Here is an 18709-nt window from a genome sequence, read left to right on the forward strand (position 1 = left end):
TCCCTGGGGACCCAGAACTTCCTCCAGCTGGGGCTTACACTGGTGTCCCACATCCCTGTCCTTTGGCAAACAGCCCTCCAACCCCACAAGATCCTTGTGACCTCTTCAGCCCCAAAAAACTCCCCAAATCCCCTTCAGCCCCAGAAACTCCTCATATCCCCTCCAGCCCTGTGAAGTCCTCACATCACCTCCAGCCCCACAAACTCCCTGTGTCCCAGAGATTCAAACTCTCCACATCACTTCCAGCCCCACAAACTCCCTGTGTCCCCTCCAGTCTGAGCTTCTTACATCCCCTCCAGCCCCACAAACTCCCCCATCCCCTGCACTTTTCTCCCATGTACAGGAAAAAGGGAATTCAGAGGGATAACTCTGCTCTGCCCAGCGAGAGCTGCTGATCAGATATTTGATCCATGATCAGACCTTTGCCACAAACAACTTCTGCCCTTCAATAGCCAAGCCAGAACCACCTGATCAATACCTTACAGAGCTCAAAGAGCTCCTCAGGCCTGGATTGTTGTTGTTGTTGCTGTCCAGGCCATGTGGCTGTGTCACTTTGGTGACAACAATCAGGGGATGAGTGTGGATTCCATGAGACACCCGACTAATGAACACCTGCAGGCTGCAGAGGAAGTCACCAGCACAGAGACAGACAAGAGGATCTTTAAACGAGTCCCCAAAGTCATTAGCAGGCTCTGAGCACCAAAAGAGCCCTTGGATGGATGGGGAAGAGGAACAGCAGCAGGTAATTAGGGCTTGGCATGCTGGGCTGGGGAGCACCAGCAGGATCCATCCCTGGCCTGGCCCTCTGTCACAGACACATTTTATGGAAAATCCTTTCCTTAGGATTTTTCCTCCTGAGAAGCTGGGAGGCCTCAGGAACATAATGTAGACAATGATTATCTGCTGCTGTGGAATGCAACAGGTGCATCTGTGATTGGTCTCATGTGGTTGTTTCTAATTAATGGCCAATCACAGTCAGCTGGCTCAGACAGAGAGTCCAAGCCACAGAGTCTTTGTTATCATTCTTTCCTATTCTATTCTTAGCTAGCCTGCTGATGAAACCCTTTCTTCTATTCTTTTAGTATAGTTTTAATGTAATTTATATCATAAAATAATAAATCAGCCTTCTGAAACATGGAGTCAGATCCTCGTCTCTTCCCTCATTCTCAAACCCCTGTGAACACTGTCACAGCCCTCATTGAAGGTAGATTTTAGCTGATTTTGCAGATTCCTGGATTGGGAGGCAGGGCTGACAGTGCCAGACACCCTGGGCTCTACCCTGACACCCAGAGGGGCAGGGTAGAGCCCAGTTACACTCTGGGGCTGCACATCTGACCAAGTCCAGCTGGTGCCACAGCTGGCACTGGGCAGGAGCTGCTTTCTGTTGCATTGCCCAGCTGGGAATGGGTGAAAGCCAAACTGGATAACAGAACTGAAATCTATTCCCATCCTATCCAAGGAAACTGGGAGGGCCCTGCCCTGGCTGAAAAATGAAAGGGAGAAAATCCTGTGGCTGTAAAGACTCAGCAGGGAATGGAGGTGAGGGAAGGAGATGGACCCAGGCTCCTCTTAGTGCTTGGTGAAAGGACACCAAAAAGTACATCCAGAGATGAAATGCCATTTAAATTCCATTTAGGAGCAGAAAAGCTTTTTTGCTGTCATATCCTAACTGGCCTGGACAGGCAGCGTAAGGTCAGCCTGCCCTGAGCTGGGTGGGACTGGGGGGTCTCCAGAGAGGTCTCCATTTCCTGAGATGCTGAGTCTATTGAGGAGAATCCCAGAATAATTCATGTTGGAAAAGACCTCCAGGACCATCAAGCCCAACAAGTGAGCAAACCCCACCTTGTCAGCCAAATCTGAGCACATCCCATGGGTAAAGCTCAAGTTCTACCAGGAAAGCCAGGTTCTGCTGTCCCCCTAGAGGAGCAGAGGGAAATGGAAGGGTTACTGGGCTGGGCTGGGATCAATCCCTCCCTTTCCTTCATCCTCCAGTTCCTGGAGATCATGATCTCACAGCAGAGCTGTGGAATTTTCCAAGCAGCCCAAGCCCTACTTGGCAGCCCCTGGGGAGAGAACCCAGACAAACTGGATCACTCTGGGTTACTCTGTGCCCGGGTTCTGCACTGGCTGCATGGGAAAAAATGGGAAAAAAAAGGAAGAAAGGGGGGAAAAGCCCCAGAGGAGGTGGAGGTGGGGCTGTGGAAAGCTTCCCCTGCTCACTGAGCTCAGCCCTTGCAGAGACTCTAACCTAAATTAATAGATCCTCTGGGGTGTGCAAAACTGGGCTAATATTTTGCAAGAATAGCTCTCCCCTGCCTCTTGCCCTCCAGTATGATGAAGACAAAATGCCTTCATTATTGCAGCATTTAACAGTGTGCAGTGTTTATGAAGAGGCTGGAGGATGTGAAGGAATCCAAACCAATTACATTAATCTCCCAGTAAATAAAGCTGCAAATATTTACCTTCACTACACTGCTTTATCTTATTGGACAAGCTCTGGAATTAATCTAAATCCAGTCCTTTAACCTTGCTGGACGGATTGTTGTCCCTGACATCAGGAGGGCACCCAGACTGTCCAGCTGGGCTCCACAGGCAGACCCCAGCTTGTCCATATATTGCATTTTGGGAGCCCTGTTTAAATCTCCTAAGCTCCAAGAGAAGCTTTCCCTGCCTCCAAGACCTGCTGGTGGTTCAGGGAGATGCTGCAGTGCAAGGGAAGTGCAGAACAACCCATCCATGGTCAACAAACAGCAGCAGGGCCACATGTTATGCAGGATTGTTCCTGGGGTGATGGCAGCTCATCACCATGAAACCTTTCTCCACAGGAACCCACTGATCCAGCCCAAGCTCTCCCTGTGCCTCAGACAAGTCCCATTTCTGCTCCAAATTCCCCACAATTTTAACATTTTGGAAAACTAGACTTGTGAATTCATACACTGAATTCTGAAGTCACTCAGAATTCCGTGCATGAATTCCAAAGTCTAGTTTTCCAAATTGTCAGAATGTGTATATAAAACACAAAATCTCAGAATGTGTATATAAAACACAGCAAGGCCCTTCTGCCCATCACAGTCTGGGTGTGAGGCTGCCCTGGCTGTGGTTTCACATTCCCCAGATGTGTCCAGCTGTGTGCAGCTGTTCCTGGGATGGTCTTTCGGAGAACCACAAAGTGATTCTGGTTTGGCTTAAAGACACCAAATTCCAGCCCTTCCATGGGCAGGGACACCTCCCACTGTCCCAGCTGCTCCAAGCTCCATCCAGCCTGGCCTCTGGTGCCAATCCTGGGGCACAACCTCAGGACAGCCTTTAAACACTCTTCTCTAAAGCCCATCAGCACAAGTTGTCCTGAAAAATGTTACCTGAGTGTTCTGGAATATCAGAGCTCCCTCCAGCTCAGCTCTGCCAGGCTCTGCAAGGCAGCCCCTGGAGAGCTTTTGAGTTATTTTGTGTAAACACTTTCAATCTCCAGATCTTGGCAATTGGTGCTTTATTTATTTAATGTCTCCTCCTTACACCTTGGAACAGCATTTTGCTTACACAAGTCCCAAAGCAGAAGAGGAAAAAATCATTCCAAAGGTGCTGTGTAACAGCTCCTTCCTGTCCATTTAGGCAATTTATAGTGAAACCAGAAAGCTTTGAGTAGACAAATCCATTCCCTCCATAGTTTATATCCCATAATAGTTTCTTCCTCTCATAAATTTAACTTACATATGAGAAATCACACCAATTCTCCAAAAACCCTGTGAATTTCACTGGTGAGGGAAGAGAAGAGAAGAGAAGAGAAGAGAAGAGAAGAGAAGAGAAGAGAAGAGAAGAGAAGAGAAGAGAAGAGAAGAGAAGAGAAGAGAAGAGAAGAGAAGAGAAGAGAAGAGAAGAGAAGAGAAGAGAAGAGAAGAGAAGAGAAGAGAAGAGAAGAGGAGCAGCGATGTCCTGCTCCATCCCAGTCCCTCAGAGGGTTTTGGGCAGCACAGCTCAGCACATTCTGTGTGTGTGGAGGGGCACAGCCTGCTCTGAGAGCACCCCATGGCCAGGAGAACACAATTCTGGTGAGAAATGGGAGCTAAATCCCTGAATTTATCAGACCAGAAGGTTTTCTGTGAGATAAATACAATCCACAGAGAGGAGAGCTTGGGAATTGGGATGGGGCTTTGTCAGGCAGGGAAAGGCTGCCCAGGAAGAGGAGCTAGATCTGGAGCAGAGCTGTTCACACAAGGGGGATGCAGATACACCCAAGTGAAGGAGGCTCCCAGCTGGAATAATAATATAAATTCATAATAAAATAATCTGGGCATGGAGTCAAGTGTCCGTCAGGTGAAACCTCTAAATCCCATGCAGATCACAGAATGCCAGAATGGGTTGGAGAGGATGCTAAAGATTATCCAATGCCACCCCTGCCATGGCAGGGACATTTTCCATGTCCCAGGGACACCTCCCACTGTCCCAGGGACACTTCTCACTGTCCCAGATGCTCCCAGCCCCGGTGTCCAGCCTGGCCTTGGGCACTGCCAGGGATCCAGGGGCAGCCACAGCTGCTCTGGGAATTCCATTCCATTCCATTCCATTCCATTCCATTCCATTCCATTCCATTCCATTCCATTCCATTCCATTCCATTCCATTCCATCCCAGACGCTCCACACCCTCCCAGGGAGGAATTTATCCCCAATCTCCCATCTCAATCTGCCTTCTCTTGGTCCTTTCCCTCCAGCCCTTGTGCAAAATCCCTCTGCAGCCTGTTCTGATGGAACATTTGCGAGATATCTGTGCAGAGCAGCCCTGCAGAGTCACAGGGAAACTTTGAGAGCAAGATCCCAGGCTGAAGAGGAGCTGCTGTGGTCCCTGTGGCTCCTGGCAGTGCCTGAAATGCTGAGCTAGCACAGCTCCAGCTGCAGGGCTGGGAAGAGGCAGCTCCCAGCACAGCCCTGGTGGCCCCGGGATGCTGCTGAGCTTCCTGGAGGAGCACGGGGAGCTTTGAAGTGCTGCAATGAATATTTCATGTGCTGCCCTGAGGTGCTGGGTGTGGGCTTTGAACTAGAGAGCGATCATTGCTGCTCGGTGTGCTCTCCTCTGGCAGCTCCTGGGGACTCTGGAGTAGAGGAGAAGGTAATTCTCCTTCCCAAGGTCACTGGGGTACAGGAGAAGTTAATTCTCCTTCCCAAGGTCACTGCAGGACACGGCACCCTCTTCCTTCCCTGGTGCCTTTTCCTCTGCTCGTAGAAACACCAGGCTGAAAAGGTAAAATAAAAAGGCTAAAAAGGTAAAATAAAAATATTAAAAGGGGTACATTGCTATGAGGATCCTCAGTTGCACAATTTTTTTAAGTGGAGAACACCAAAGATGTACAATTTTTACAGATTCTGTAAATTAGCATTTCTGACAAGAACGCCCCAATTAGGAACCTTCTTGGTGAATTAATCCCCCTCCAGTTCTGGAGCTTTACAGATTCTCCCCCCTTCAGAAGAGATCCAGGCCCTGTTTATAAAAATCTGTCTCACCAAGATGGTTTAGGAGCCAGACACAGTCAGGGTGATAAAAAAAGGGCACCTGATTCATACTGGTGTGAGGGGGATCCCCTTCCCTCTGCCAGAGAAATAAATGTTCAGCCAGGGCCCCACACCTGCCCCAGCTCAGAATTCCCTGCTGATTTATGTGTGGGTGCAGCTCAAAACTTGTCCTGCATGGCAAAGCCACTTCTCCTCCCATGGCACACATGGAAACCTCATCCCTGAGACTCTCCCAGGTCACCAAGAGGGAGCTCTGAGAGATGGACATGCTCTGATTTCTGGAGTTGAGGAGCAGGAAGGAGGAAATGCATCTGGAATTGAAAAATCCCCAGGAACTGTCTTTGTTAATGCACTGGAGCTGGGGTATTTGCAGCGTTTTGCAAGTGCCAGAATTTTTTATTAAAAAAAATGGCAGAATCAAAACCATTTTATTAACTCATCTTCATTTTGCTGATCTTTTTAAGGCAAAGAAAAGCAAATAAGCGATTCCCTGCACTCCAGATGAAATGTTTCATATCAAGGTCCTTCAGGGGAAGTCATTTGTATTTTCATTCAGAGCTGGCTCATTATGAAACATCTTTCAATTGTCATTTAAAGACAAACACGGAATTTGCAATGAAACACATTGTTAAACACAGACCAAAAGTCTCCCAGCTGGAAGGGAGGAGCTGATTCCAGGCTGGAAGCTCCTGCTGGAGCCCTGCACCCAAATCTTGGCAATTCCAGCCCAGGGGCAGCTCCTGGGCGCTGCAGGGAGCACAGGGCATGCACAGAGGATGCAAGGAGGGGTTAAATCCACAGGGAATTGCACAGGGAATAAGCCAGGCCTGGCTGATAATTCCTCTGTTGGGGAAGATGAAACAGGAAAGCCTTATAAATATGATTGCCTGGCAAAAGATTTGGAGAATATGGAAACTATAAATGAGATTGAAATGAAAGCAAGCTTTGAGATCCCTCAGTTACTGAACAACTGGAAAACAATGGTGTGGCCAGCTGAAGGTGATCCCCTTTTGATGGAACAACACCCTCTGCCTGCAGACAGGCCCAAGGGTCAGAGCAGACCCTACAGCTTGGCAGAAGGGGCCCAAAGAGGAGTTTTTAGGGTTTAAAATGTAACACAGTATGGTAATGTAGTGATTCTTATAGGCTGTATGTAAATGCTATAGGATTTGTATCTTGTACTAGATTGGTTAGTGAGAATCAGAATATTCAACTCAGAAGATGATTTATTGTATTGTAACGGGAACTTTGCACTCTTACCTCTTGTCTCTCAGCTCTTGCCTTTTACTCTCTTACCCCTTTTACCCTCTTATGCTTTTACTCTCTCACCCTCTCATCCTCTCTACCCCTCTCTTCTCTGGGGCCTGCTCTGAGCTGTGCCTGGCAGCTCCCAGCAGGGCCCTGCACTTGACCCTCTGCAATAAACCCCAAGTTCCTAGACCAGATAACGGGAACCTCGCCCTCTGATCCTCTCTTTTACTCTCTCATTCTCTCTTTACCACGGTCTTGCCTTCTTGCTCTTTACCTCTCTCTCCCTCTTTGGGGCCTGCTCTTTGGCTGGCAGCTCCCAGCAGGGCCCTGCACCCAGGCCCTTTACAATAAACCCCAAATTCCATGCCCTGGCTGCAGAGATCTCTCATCTCCATCCATCCCAACCATGCTACCCCCGTCAATCCTACATTCCTCCTTGTCTGATTTCATCCAAAGGCTCTGCAGGGACATTCTGCTGCTTTTTCTGCTGCTGGACCCAAATTTCCCCGAGGTTCCCACTGCTGTTCACCCCAAAAAGGCTTTTTGGTGCTATAACCTCAGTGAGCCCCATATTCCCCAAGGAGTGTCAGGGCTCAGGGAATGCTCCTCTGAGGGAGGGTGAGGTGGGATATTGAGGAGAAATTCTGCCCTGGGAGGGAGGGCAGGGCTGGAATGGAATTCCCAGAGCAGCCTTGGGTATCCCTGGATCCTTGGCAGTGTCCAAGGCCAGCTTGGATAGGGATTGGAGCACCTGGGACAGTGGGAGGTGTTCTGGGACAGTGGGAGGTGTCCCTGCCATGGCAGGAGTGGCACTGGAAGGGTTTGGGGTCCCTCTAACCCAGAGCAGCCTGGGATTCTTGGGTGCTGGGGTTCCTCTCTGCCCCTTTCCAAAGCTCAGCAGTGCTTGGCCACATCCCCTTGTGGTGCCTTTGCTGTCCCAGGTGAGTCAGGCCAGGTAACCCCAGAGAGCACAAGCTCACCAGGGACCAGGAGGGGAAACTCAATCCCAATTCCATCCCAGATCCCAAACAATACTGCCCCCAAGGCTCAGGCTGAGCCCATGAGGAGCTGATCATAGCCAACACCAGAGCCCCCTGTCCCCACCCAGAGCAGTTTCTTTAATTGCAGCATAAAAATGACTGAAATTCCACATCCTTCCCTCCAGACCCTGCTGCCATTCCCCCCTGTGCCCTCTGCTGCGCTGAGCTTGACCAGCTTCAGAAACTCCAAATCCACACACTTCAAAAAAATAAATCCAAACCCCCCCATTCCTTACAGAATGACCTTTACTTTGCAAATTGCCCAATATCTGCATTTTATGTGCAAAAATCCAATTCATTCAGCCACAATAAATATCCAGCCCTGTCCTGAGAGACCCCATACATTTGGATCCAGCCAGATGCAAGCAGTGAATTTCAGTTTAATATTGCAGGCCTATTTGTTTTGCTATTAATTCCAGCAAGGACAATTGATCAATTGTTTTAATTTTAAATCAGAGAGCTAATATCTGCCTTTGGCTTCCCTTGTGGTCGTTCAGCTGCTGCCTCTGAGCTGCAAAGATCACTTTTGATTATCCTGCTTTGTAGGGAATTCAGCCACCCTGTGTGAGGAGCATCAGCTGCCCTGTCCCCATTGGGATGGGGATGATGCAGCATTTCTCACCAGCCTGGAGGATAATGTGGGCTCCCAGTTTGGGGAATTTAAAAGGGTAGAAATCCAGTTTGGATTTGGGTGAAATGTATCACTTTGAATTATTAAGTCTGTAGCTTAGAGGTTTTGGAAGCTGTGAGACCTTCCCACCAGCTCTGTCCATCTGTCCTGCCCTCTTAATGTGTCTGCAGCCATTTGCAGTGAAGATTTCCTGACCCACTGGCTCTGGTTTGGGGATCATCTCCTGCTTTCCCTCTCCCCTCATCACGTTACAGCCTCCCTCAAAATTCTCCTGCTGTCTGCCCTGCAGCTTGGGCCTTCCTCTCTCAGGGCTGCTGGAGGGCTGCAGCTCCCTCCATCTCCTTCTCTTCCTCCTCCTGCTCTTTTCTCCCACCTCAATCTCTCAAAACCCAGACCCCACATTCAGCCCCCCATGTCAAAGAATCCCAGAATGGTTTGGGTTTGGAAGGGACCTCAAAGCTCCTCTCATTCCATCCCATTTCTCATCCCACACCTTCCCCTGTCCCAGGCTGCTCCCAGCCCTGTCCAGTGTTGCTCTGATTTTTTAAAGATTTTCTAAGCCTTCTGATGTTGACATTCTTGTAGTGAACTTTCTCACACACTTTCTGTAAATAACTCATTGTTTTGTATTCTTTTATAGAGGAGGAGAAAGTTGATGGACTGTTGGTTTGTCCAGTGTCATTGGAGAGGTGGCACTGTCACCCTCCAATCCACTGTCACTTTTGGAAATCTATGTTAGAGTCAGAAAATAAACTTCCCTTTTCTTCTTCACCTTGAGAGCAGCAGTGTGTGCTCGTGTTCTTTTGTGTCCTACAGTGACACAAGCCCAGCCTGGCCTTGGGCACTGCCAGGGATCCAGGGGCAGTCCCAGCTGCTCTGGGCACCCTGTGCCAGTCCCTGCCCTCCCAGGGCAAACCTCATGGACTTTTTGCCATCTCCTCCACAAAGCCAAGGTCTTAGCTGAGCTCACACTCTCACACTCTCCCCTCCCCTTTTTTGTGAAATGGAGTTTCCAAATGGTGGTTTTGGAAGCAAGAACGTTCTGCAGAAAGAATTTTGCTGGGCTTTGTTTGCTGTGTTCCTCCTTTGGAATCAATTATTCCTGCCATTCTCATTTGGTAGCAGATTCATTGCTCTGATTCCTTCCTGCATACTGATATCCCCAGTCCTGCTTCTCCAGCTTCCTACAGAGGTCTGTGTTCATTGCAAATCCAGGAGACACAGGGAGCAGGAGAGAGCCCCAGGCAGGAGCTGGAGCATTTGCTATTTGTGCTCTATTGGATTTGTGGGGTGCCCCGTGGCAAGAAGGGATGGTGATTCTGACTCCATGTTCTCAGAAGGCTCATTTATTATTTTATAATACTATATTATATTAAAGAATGCTATACTAAACTGTACTAAAGAATACAGAAAGGATACTTACAGAAGGGTAAAAAATAATAATGAAAACTCCTGGCTCTTTCCAGCTTGGCCCTGATTGGCCAATGAGTCAAAACAACTCACAGCAGAATGCAATGAAACAATCACCTGTGGGTAAACAATCTCCAAACACATTCCAGATGAGCACAACACAGGAGGAGCAAATGAAATAAGAATTGCTTTCCTTTGCTCTGAGGCTTCTCAGCTTCCCAGGACAAAATCCTGGGTGAAGGGATTTTTCAGAGAATGTGACTGTGACAGTTTGCTTTGCTCTCACTGCCCTGTCCTGCAGGGTGGCACGGATGAGATATGGAGGAGATGGATTGTCTCTGAGCTCACTCTCCCCCTGTCATTAATCAGCCTCTCTCCTCAGACCATTTGTATAAAAGTGTAACTTAAAGCAAAACAAACCCCCTGGAATGATTTCTGCCTTCATGAATTCTTAATCCAAGCAGGACAGCAGATAATGTCTCTCACAATGTTGCTGCTGCCTTTTTAGCAGCAGCCAATTAATTCCTGCAGGATGGGCTTTGGGGCCACGTCATATCCTCAATAAATCTGGGACAGAGGAGCTTCAATTCCTCATTCTAACAGGGAGGGACTGGGATGGGGAATGAGGTGTCCAGCAGGATGTCCTGCTGCCAGCAGGGCCCAGCCAGGAGAACAATTCCTGCTGCCTAAACTGGAGGGATGTAACCACATTTCTCTTCACAGAGAAAAGCAAGGCACAATTCTTCCCAAGAGTATTTCTGGGTTTCATGTTCTCTGAACCTCAGAAATATTCTTGGGAAGAATTGTGCTTTGCTTTTCTCTGTGAAGAGATGTGGCTACAGGAGCTGTGTGTGGCACTGCTAGGCCTTAAAATTTACTTCCAACCAAGGCCTCAAAATATTGAGCCCATTCCTCAGTGTCCTACAAAGGGCCTGGCCACAGCTATTGACGTGGAACACTTAACTCAATCACCAGCACCCTTGGGTCAATAAACTTTCGACATTGTCTCAACAGAAATTTAAATCTCGCCTTGGTTTCCCATCTGTTTATTTAATACCAATGCATTAAGAATGTTCTGCCCTTAGCAATCAATGAACCCAGCTCTGCCATGGGCTTTGGGCTGAGCTCTGCCCTTTGAAGTAAAGTCAGGTATAGAAATCTGTCTGCAGTTCCCTCTGTCACAGTTTGTTCTAGGGAGGGGGGGAAATGTTTGAATGTTATGCTCTGATTCTGGTACAGAATTCTCTCTAAACCTATTGTAGTCCCAAAAAAACCCCTTAGAGCTGAGAGCAGGGCTCAGCCTGGGGATTTGGGAGGTTTTTGTTGCTGATACAAATGGGGATTTAATGAACAACCTCTCACTGCCCTCGGAGCCTCCCAGGTGCCAGCCCAAGGTGGTGCCTTTGAAAATGTTCCAGAGCCCTACAGCCAGTGGGAGCTGGGGGCTTGGGGCTGCCAGGGATGCCTCAGGTTTTGGGTTTTCTATTTTTCAGATTTTGTGCTGCTTTAGTGTGTGGGTCCGGGTTCACATCAGGGGATGTGAGCTCTGTGCACAGAGCAGGGAGACAAAACAATTCCTGCCCCAGCTGGACACCAAGGAAAAATGATCCAAATCTCAGCCCAAGAGCACAAACACCGTGGGCTGGAGAGAGAAAAACAAGGATGGGACTGGATGGGCTAAAGCTGGAATGGGACAATGGACTGCAAGATGCAAATGGAGCAGAGCTGATCAAAGGGAGAGACCTCGTGACTGGTTGTGCATTTTGGGACCATTTTGGTTCATCTTGGGTGCAGGTCTGTCTGGGCTTTTGTGCTGCCCAAGGTGGATCCATGAAGGAGATCCGTTTAATAAATCCCTGCTTTATTCTTTAACTCTGCCCAGCCTCTGCTCCATCTCAGCCTTCCCAAGGCAGCACGAGAAGGAAGATGCCCACGGCACCAATGTCTACCAGCTGCAGAATGCCCAGCCCTTTGCCTGCTTGGCTCCATCTCTTTGGGTGGATTACACAAACCTGGTGCAGCTCTGGAGTGCTCAGAGCTCTGCAGCCACTGTGCAAGGCAGACATTGCAAAGCGTACAGGCCAGGCCCATCATTCTCCTCCAGATCTCTGGGAGTCACAGGGAAAGTGCCTGGGGGCCTTACTCACTTCCAGCTGAGGAGAAGGGAATAATGAATGGGGAGAAACAAGATAATGATAATAAATCTTGTTTTGAAGTCCTTAATGATGAGGCTTTATTGTAAATCCATCACAAAGAAACATTAATATGGAGCCACCAAATAGGTCAGGTTAATTACATCATCTGAAAATGACGTGGTACCTCCAGCTGGCATTAAAAAAAAGGGACTCAAATTCCCTGAGAGTGGGAGAGATGTTTTTTTTTAATTAGTTGAGTATGAAAATCTCTGTATTAACATCTCCCAGTGTTCCTCTGGCTTGAGTGAGAAGCTACCTTTTGACAAAACCTGATGTTTAGGGGTAAGCAGGAATTAGGGCTGATTATCCATGTACCAGCTCACATCCTGCACTGCTGGCCCCTCCTGGACTCATGGAAGAAGCTCCCAGGCTGTCCAGGCTTTGTGCCAGGAGACATTCCAGGGTTTGGAGAGAGAACGTGCCCTGCATTTGCTCTGTGTCCCCACATCCAGCATCTCCAGCCTGTCCTCTGTGGATTCACTGGGATGTGCTCTCAGTTCTTCTTGCAGTCCCTGACTCACTGGGAGGGCTCTGAACTCTCCCTCCTGCCACATCCAAGCTTTCCAAGGCCATTTGGCTCCCAGGACTTCCCCAAACTCTCCCCAGTCCTGCAATTTTGGAAAAAAATCCCAAAAGTTGCAGGACCCTTGAGCTCCAGGAGAAAGTGGTCCATGTCCCAGCAGTGCCCAGCTGGGAGCACAACAGCCAGGGATTCTGCAGAGGTGGAGTTTTAGCATAAAAATGGGAATATTGCCACAGGCAGCTGGGATCAGGAGCATCCCCAGGCTGTGCCATGCTTGGGGCCAGCCCAGCTCTCCTTCCTGAATTCCCTTTGCTTTTCCTTTCAGCCACAAGCAGCTGGACAGGGCTGCCCAAAACCAGCGTTGGAAGGGAAATAATCTTTTCAAAGGGAGCAAACATTCCCCTTGAACGAGTAAATTCCTTTTGAAACATCCTCCTGTTGGATTCTGTGTTTTGAAAACTTGAAACATTTTTCAATTCTCAAAACACTTTTTTTTTCCTTCTCACTTTTCATCCAAAAATACACTTTCCCCAGGAACTGTTATTATATTATCACAATATATTATCCCTCCTGGTCTGTAAAATATCAGTGATGTATTACTGGCTTATATCAAAATCTCTATTTATACTTTTCTCACTTCAAGGCTCGGCATTTTTCCCCAGCAGTGCTCACTGGCAAGATGTCACTGAGGTTCCTGCACCCAAAAAAAAAAGGTTTGTTTAAGGCTTCAGGAATTGTTTTGAGCAAATAATTGCCAGGTGGGAGAGCTGTGAGTCACCAAAGCTCTGGAATCCCGTGACCTGCAGATGTACCTGGGGGAGGCAAAGGTTATTTGGGAAAACAACGTTTTCCCTCGCTGGGTAAATGCAATTTCTTTGTGTTGCTGTGCCAGTCACCGTGGAGCTGACGGAGGAGTGCAGAGTGTGACATGGAAAAATGGTAGGTGTTGTTACTAAGCACATTACACTGACAAGAAAAACACACGGGGCTCAGAGACAGCTGAAAGGCTCTGCTGGGGCTCACCAAGAAAAACAAGCTGCTGACAACTCCTGCTGGAGCTGCACAGCTCTGAAATGTGGGCACACAGCAAGGCTGGACTGCTGCCCTAAAGCCAGGCTTTGCTCTGAAAAGGAAGAGCTTAAAGGGCTCTGTGGAGAAAAAAAATTAAGAAGAAGAGAAAGAAAAAAAAAGGCAAAGATTGCTTTCTATAAATAAATGTGGGCTGGGAAAGTGCTGGGGAGGGAGAAGATCTAACAGACAAACTTGGCACAAGAACAAAAAGTAGGCACTAGCCATGAATAAATTGTGAGTGGAAAACTGAAGGAAGTTTCCATCCAGCAAAGGAACAAAAGCCTGGAACAGGCTGGCCTGGGAGAGGAGGAGGAGGAACTGGAGTGAAGCTGAAGGGCAGGGAAAGGCATGGGGACAGGAGGGACCTGCCCAGAGTCCTATAGAGCCCCCAAGCTCGGGGAATGCTGCAGCAGCAGCCCAGCAAAGGGAGCTGGATTTGGGATGGTGGAGATTCAGGAACCCATCCATCCCTTGGAAGTGAGGGACACCCCGGAGACATTTCCACCTTCCCCTGGAGCTCCTGGCCCAGGGGAGCTGGATTTGGGATGCTGGAGATCCAGGAACCATCCATGCCTCGGGAGTCACCTCCCTGCAGCACCCAGGGGACATTCCCTCCTTCCATGCAGTTCCTGGTCCAGGGATGTCACCACGATATTTTCTGAAAAATAGGGAAAAATCCCTTCACCAGGATTTCTTCTCCTGGAAAGATGAGAAGCCTCAGCTTCTCCATGTTCTGCTGCTCTGGAATGTGCTCTGGAGATTGTTTATCCAAACATGGGAATTGTTTTTAATTAATGACCAATCACTATCAGCTGTGTCAGACTCTGAGGAGTCAGTCATGAGCTTTCATGGTCATTCTTGTGAAGCCTTCTGATGCATCCTTTCACTTTCTTTACTATAGCTTTAGTATTGCATTGATATGATATGATATGATATGATATGATATGATATGATATGATATATGATAATAACTCAGCCTTCTGAGAACATGGAGTCAAATTCTCATCTCTCACCTCGTCCTGGGGGACCCTCACAGCACCACACAGGGACACCAAGGGGACATTCCCTCTGTCCCACCCTGCCAGGGTCAGGCCATCCTGGGGCTGCTTTGTCAGCTCATTTTAACACCCCCAGTGGGAAAGGGGATGGCTCTGAGAGCTGAACTCCAGCCTTAGATATCCCGAGGTTTGATCAAAAAGGGGTTTCTCTGAAAAATCTCTGTCTGAGAAATCTCCATCCCTGGTTTCCAACAGGAGCCTTACCCAAAGCCTCTTTCTTTTCTCATTTATCCCATGGCCTGGGGCTCATCTCCTCATAAGATAATGGAGTAAGGGAAGAAGGATTTTTGAACTGTGAATCTTTTTATCATTGGAAAAAGTGCAGGACAAAACTAACTATAATAAAGTTATTTTTCAAGGATCTGAAAGTTGTTATATAAAATCAAAATAAAACTGTCTGGGATCAACTGAAACATTGATGGATTTTTCTGCTTCAAAAATTGAAATTAATTATCTGCCTTGCCCTGCCCTCAGCATTTAGATCATTAAGGAATGGTGATTACTGCTATAGCTGCTTTTAATTTTTTTTTGGTTTTTTTTTAAATGCAGCTGATTTTTCTGATGCTTGCAGCAACAACAAAAATGGAAACCTGGGAGACAAAAGATGTGAAGGAGGGAGCAGAAGGAGTATTTGCAAGCTTTATTTCTCTTTCCTGTGACTGTTTAGGGTTCATCCAAAGAACACAGATAAAGCCAAAATCAGCATTCAGAGTTTAGATGGACACGGAGCAGCACAGATTCAGTCCTCTGTACTAAAATTCCATTTTCCATGGACCTGCAGCTGGGGATGCTGTGGAATGGCCCCTTAGATATAAAAACAGCAGAACAAAACCAAGCCTGAACCTGAAAACGTTCCCAGATCAGAAGGGAAAATAAGTTCCCCACCAAAAGAGTCTGGAGGTGCCTGATCTGTTCAGCTTGAGCTGATAAGGATTTCACACCTGGCACTTGAAGGCTCTTTGTTGTATCAAGGTTTGGCTTTGAGACTGGGAACGAAATTGAAAGTAAAAGATTTGGACAAGAAGTGCAGAGAGCACTTCAGAAAAAGAGCAAGGGAAATGCTTGTGGAACCCTCAGCAAGAAACCCCCTGAGTTTTTCCTCAACCCCCCCCAAAAACACCCCTAATTCACTGTGGGCCTGGAAAACGTTTTGGTTAAATGAGAAAAGCCTTGAAATGCACAGGGAGTCTTCAGCTCAATTTCCTGATATAAATAGGGCAGCTCAGAGTCACAGTGAATACAGAAAATGTTTTCTTATATGCAAATGAGGGCTCACATTATTTCATAGAAGGAACTATAATAGTTGGAAATTAGCAAATGTTTCCAGATCCTTGTTAAAGGCAAGGGGAAAGAAAAAAAAAAAACAGAAAAAAAGCAGCTCATCTAATGTTCCTGGATAAAAATGACATTAATTGAAAGTTTGATTCTATTCCCTAATGAATTTTCCTGTTGCATTGTAATTAATAACTACTTACATCCAAAAGAACTCGATATCCCTTCAAATTAGGGCATTACTTATAAATATGGTAATGTTTTAAGAGCAGTTCTGAGAGTGCCAGGCACTGCTCTTGGAATGGCTGTGAGGAACAGGAACAAACCCTTAACAAACCCTTCACGGGCTGTAGGACTGTTGGGAACCATTACAGGGCCTGATTACCTCCTCTCCCATGACCCCAAATCCATCCTCTCCCAAGACTTCAAATCCATCCTCTCCCATGAACCTGGATCCATCCTTTTCCAGAAACCTAAATCCATCCTCTCTCTCCCAGGAGTTCCCCAAATCCACCCTCTTCAAGGACACAAATCCATCCTCTCCCAGGAGTTCCCCAAATCCCTCCTCTCCCAGAACCCCAAATCCATCCTTTCCCATGACCCCAAAATCCATCCTCTCCAAGGACTCAAACCCATCCTCTCCCAGGAACCAAATCCATCATCTCCCAGGATTTCCCCAAAGCCACCCTCTCCTATGACCCCAATTCCATCCTCTCCCATGAACCTGGATCCATCCTTTCCCAGTAACCTAAATCCCTCCTCTCCCAGGACCCCAAATCCCTCCTCTCCCAGGAGTTCTCCACCTCAAGGCCTTGCAGTGCCTCAAGCACACCTGGCCCCACAGCAAACCCCACAGGGGCATTTTCAGCCCAGGATTTGGGTTTGTCCCAGCCCTGCCATATTTCATCATTCCAAGGGCAGGCAGGATGGAGGGGGGCAAGGTCCTGTCCCTGTGGGATTTCCCTCTGGGTCACCTCTGAGACATCACAGACATAAGAGAATCACAGAGCCATAAAATCATCCTGGACCTGGGCTGGAAGGGACCTGAAACCCCATTTCATTCCATTATTCCACTCCTGGCAGCGACATCTCCCCTGTCCCAGGGACACCTCCCACTGTCCCAGGTGCTCCCAATGTCCAGCCTGGCCTTGGGCACTGCCAGGGATCCAGGGGCAGCCACAGCTGTGCCAGGGCCTGCCCACCCTGCCAGGGAACGATTCCTCATTCCCAATCTCCCATCCAGCCCTGCCCTGGGTCAGTCTGAAGCCATTCCCTTGGGTCCTGTCCCCATCCCCTGTCAGTGCTCTTTCTCCATCTTTGCTGCAGCTCCTTCAGCCCTGCAAGGCCACACTGAGCTCACCCCAAAGCTCCTCCTGCCCAGGTGAGCAATGCCAGCTGTGCCAGCCTCTCCTGCCAGCACAGCTGCTCCATCCCTGGCATCATCCTGGAGCCTCCATGGGCTCTGTCCAGCTCCTGCCCATGCTGGGCCCATGGAAATTCTTTGGCCATGTTTGACCCATAAACTCGCCCTGATGCTGTTAAAGCATCCTGTGGATGCTGGAGACACTCTAGAAGGGGCCTCAAGGATATTTTTTCCTTGTTCCTGGTGAAGAAGGAAAGGAGGGGAGTGCAGACACAGCGAGGAGCGAGCTGACACGTGCAGGCACTGTGTCTGTGCCACTGTTCCTGCTGGTGCCACACACACCCACGGCCAGCCTGGCCCTGCAGCTTCAGCCCCAGGTGCTGCAGGATCCAGGCCATGCCCATCCCAGGCAAGCTGCTGATTTGCATTAACCCTCTTTCCTTCCAGCTCCCACATTCTTTACTCCCTTTATTTTCTCTTTATTCCCTTTACTTTCCTTTTACTCCCTTTATTTTCCCTTTACTCCCTTTATTTTCTCTTTACTCCCTTTATTTTCTCTTTATGCCCTTTATTTCAGTAACTTCTCTGAATGTTAATTGATAACCTTGAGCATGCCCCAACCAAAACCTCACCATGAAACACCATGGGTTGGACACCTTGGTTTGAAATCATTCCTGTAAGGGCTGCAAAGATAATTCCCACTGCTCCTGCCTGGCTGGGGAACCTGGAACCACTCACATCCTGGGATTGTCACCTAACAGGGGTGATATTGTCCTCGTCACACCCAGCACAAGCAGTGGGGCTTTGTGGGGGTTGAAGTCAATGCTTGGTGAAACTAGTTTTAGATTAATGAATGCTTAATGTTTCTTTCTTTCTTTTTATGGTTATTTATTTTGGAATTGCCTTCTAGCTGAAAAAAGCACTATGGTCACATTTTCCTTACTGTCAGGTACAAAACAGTCACAGAATTGTGATTTTTTAAAAACTGGCTGCTCTCTTGAATCAGGGAATGAAGGTCTTTGCCCAAATCGCTCCTTTTGCGAGCCTGGGTTTACATCTAAATCTCACCCTGCATATCAGTACTTCTGGATTAGCCTTTCTCTCCAGAAACCTCCACAAATTTCCCTGCTCAGAAATGACGTCAGCTTTGCTCTCTGTGGCAGCTCAGAAAGCCAGGGAAGAGCTGTTCCCCGAGCAGCTGGGGCTGCAATCCCTCCCCAGCACAGGCACAGTCCCACTGCTGCATTCCCAATTTGGGATTTCCCGTGGGGGCAGCAGCCTGCAGGGTCCCGGGATGGTCCCCCCGAGCCCATCCTGCTCTCCCAGGCTGCCGAGCCTGGCACTAGGATATAAAAAGCTGGGCATGGATGTGTGCCAAGAGGTAGTAAACAAA

The 18709-nt window shown here is 48.2% G+C and overlaps 1 protein-coding gene across 3 annotated transcripts in view; it reads right to left on the reverse strand.

The window, feature by feature from the left end:
• Nucleotides 1–18709, reverse strand: part of SHISA6 (shisa family member 6) — a 146114-nt gene that overhangs the window by 69947 nt on the left and 57458 nt on the right. The gene's annotated exons all lie outside the window — the stretch shown is intronic.

Source organism: Zonotrichia albicollis, chromosome 19 (genome assembly GCF_047830755.1).
Source record: "Zonotrichia albicollis isolate bZonAlb1 chromosome 19, bZonAlb1.hap1, whole genome shotgun sequence".
Classification (NCBI taxonomy): Eukaryota; Metazoa; Chordata; class Aves; order Passeriformes; family Passerellidae; genus Zonotrichia; species Zonotrichia albicollis.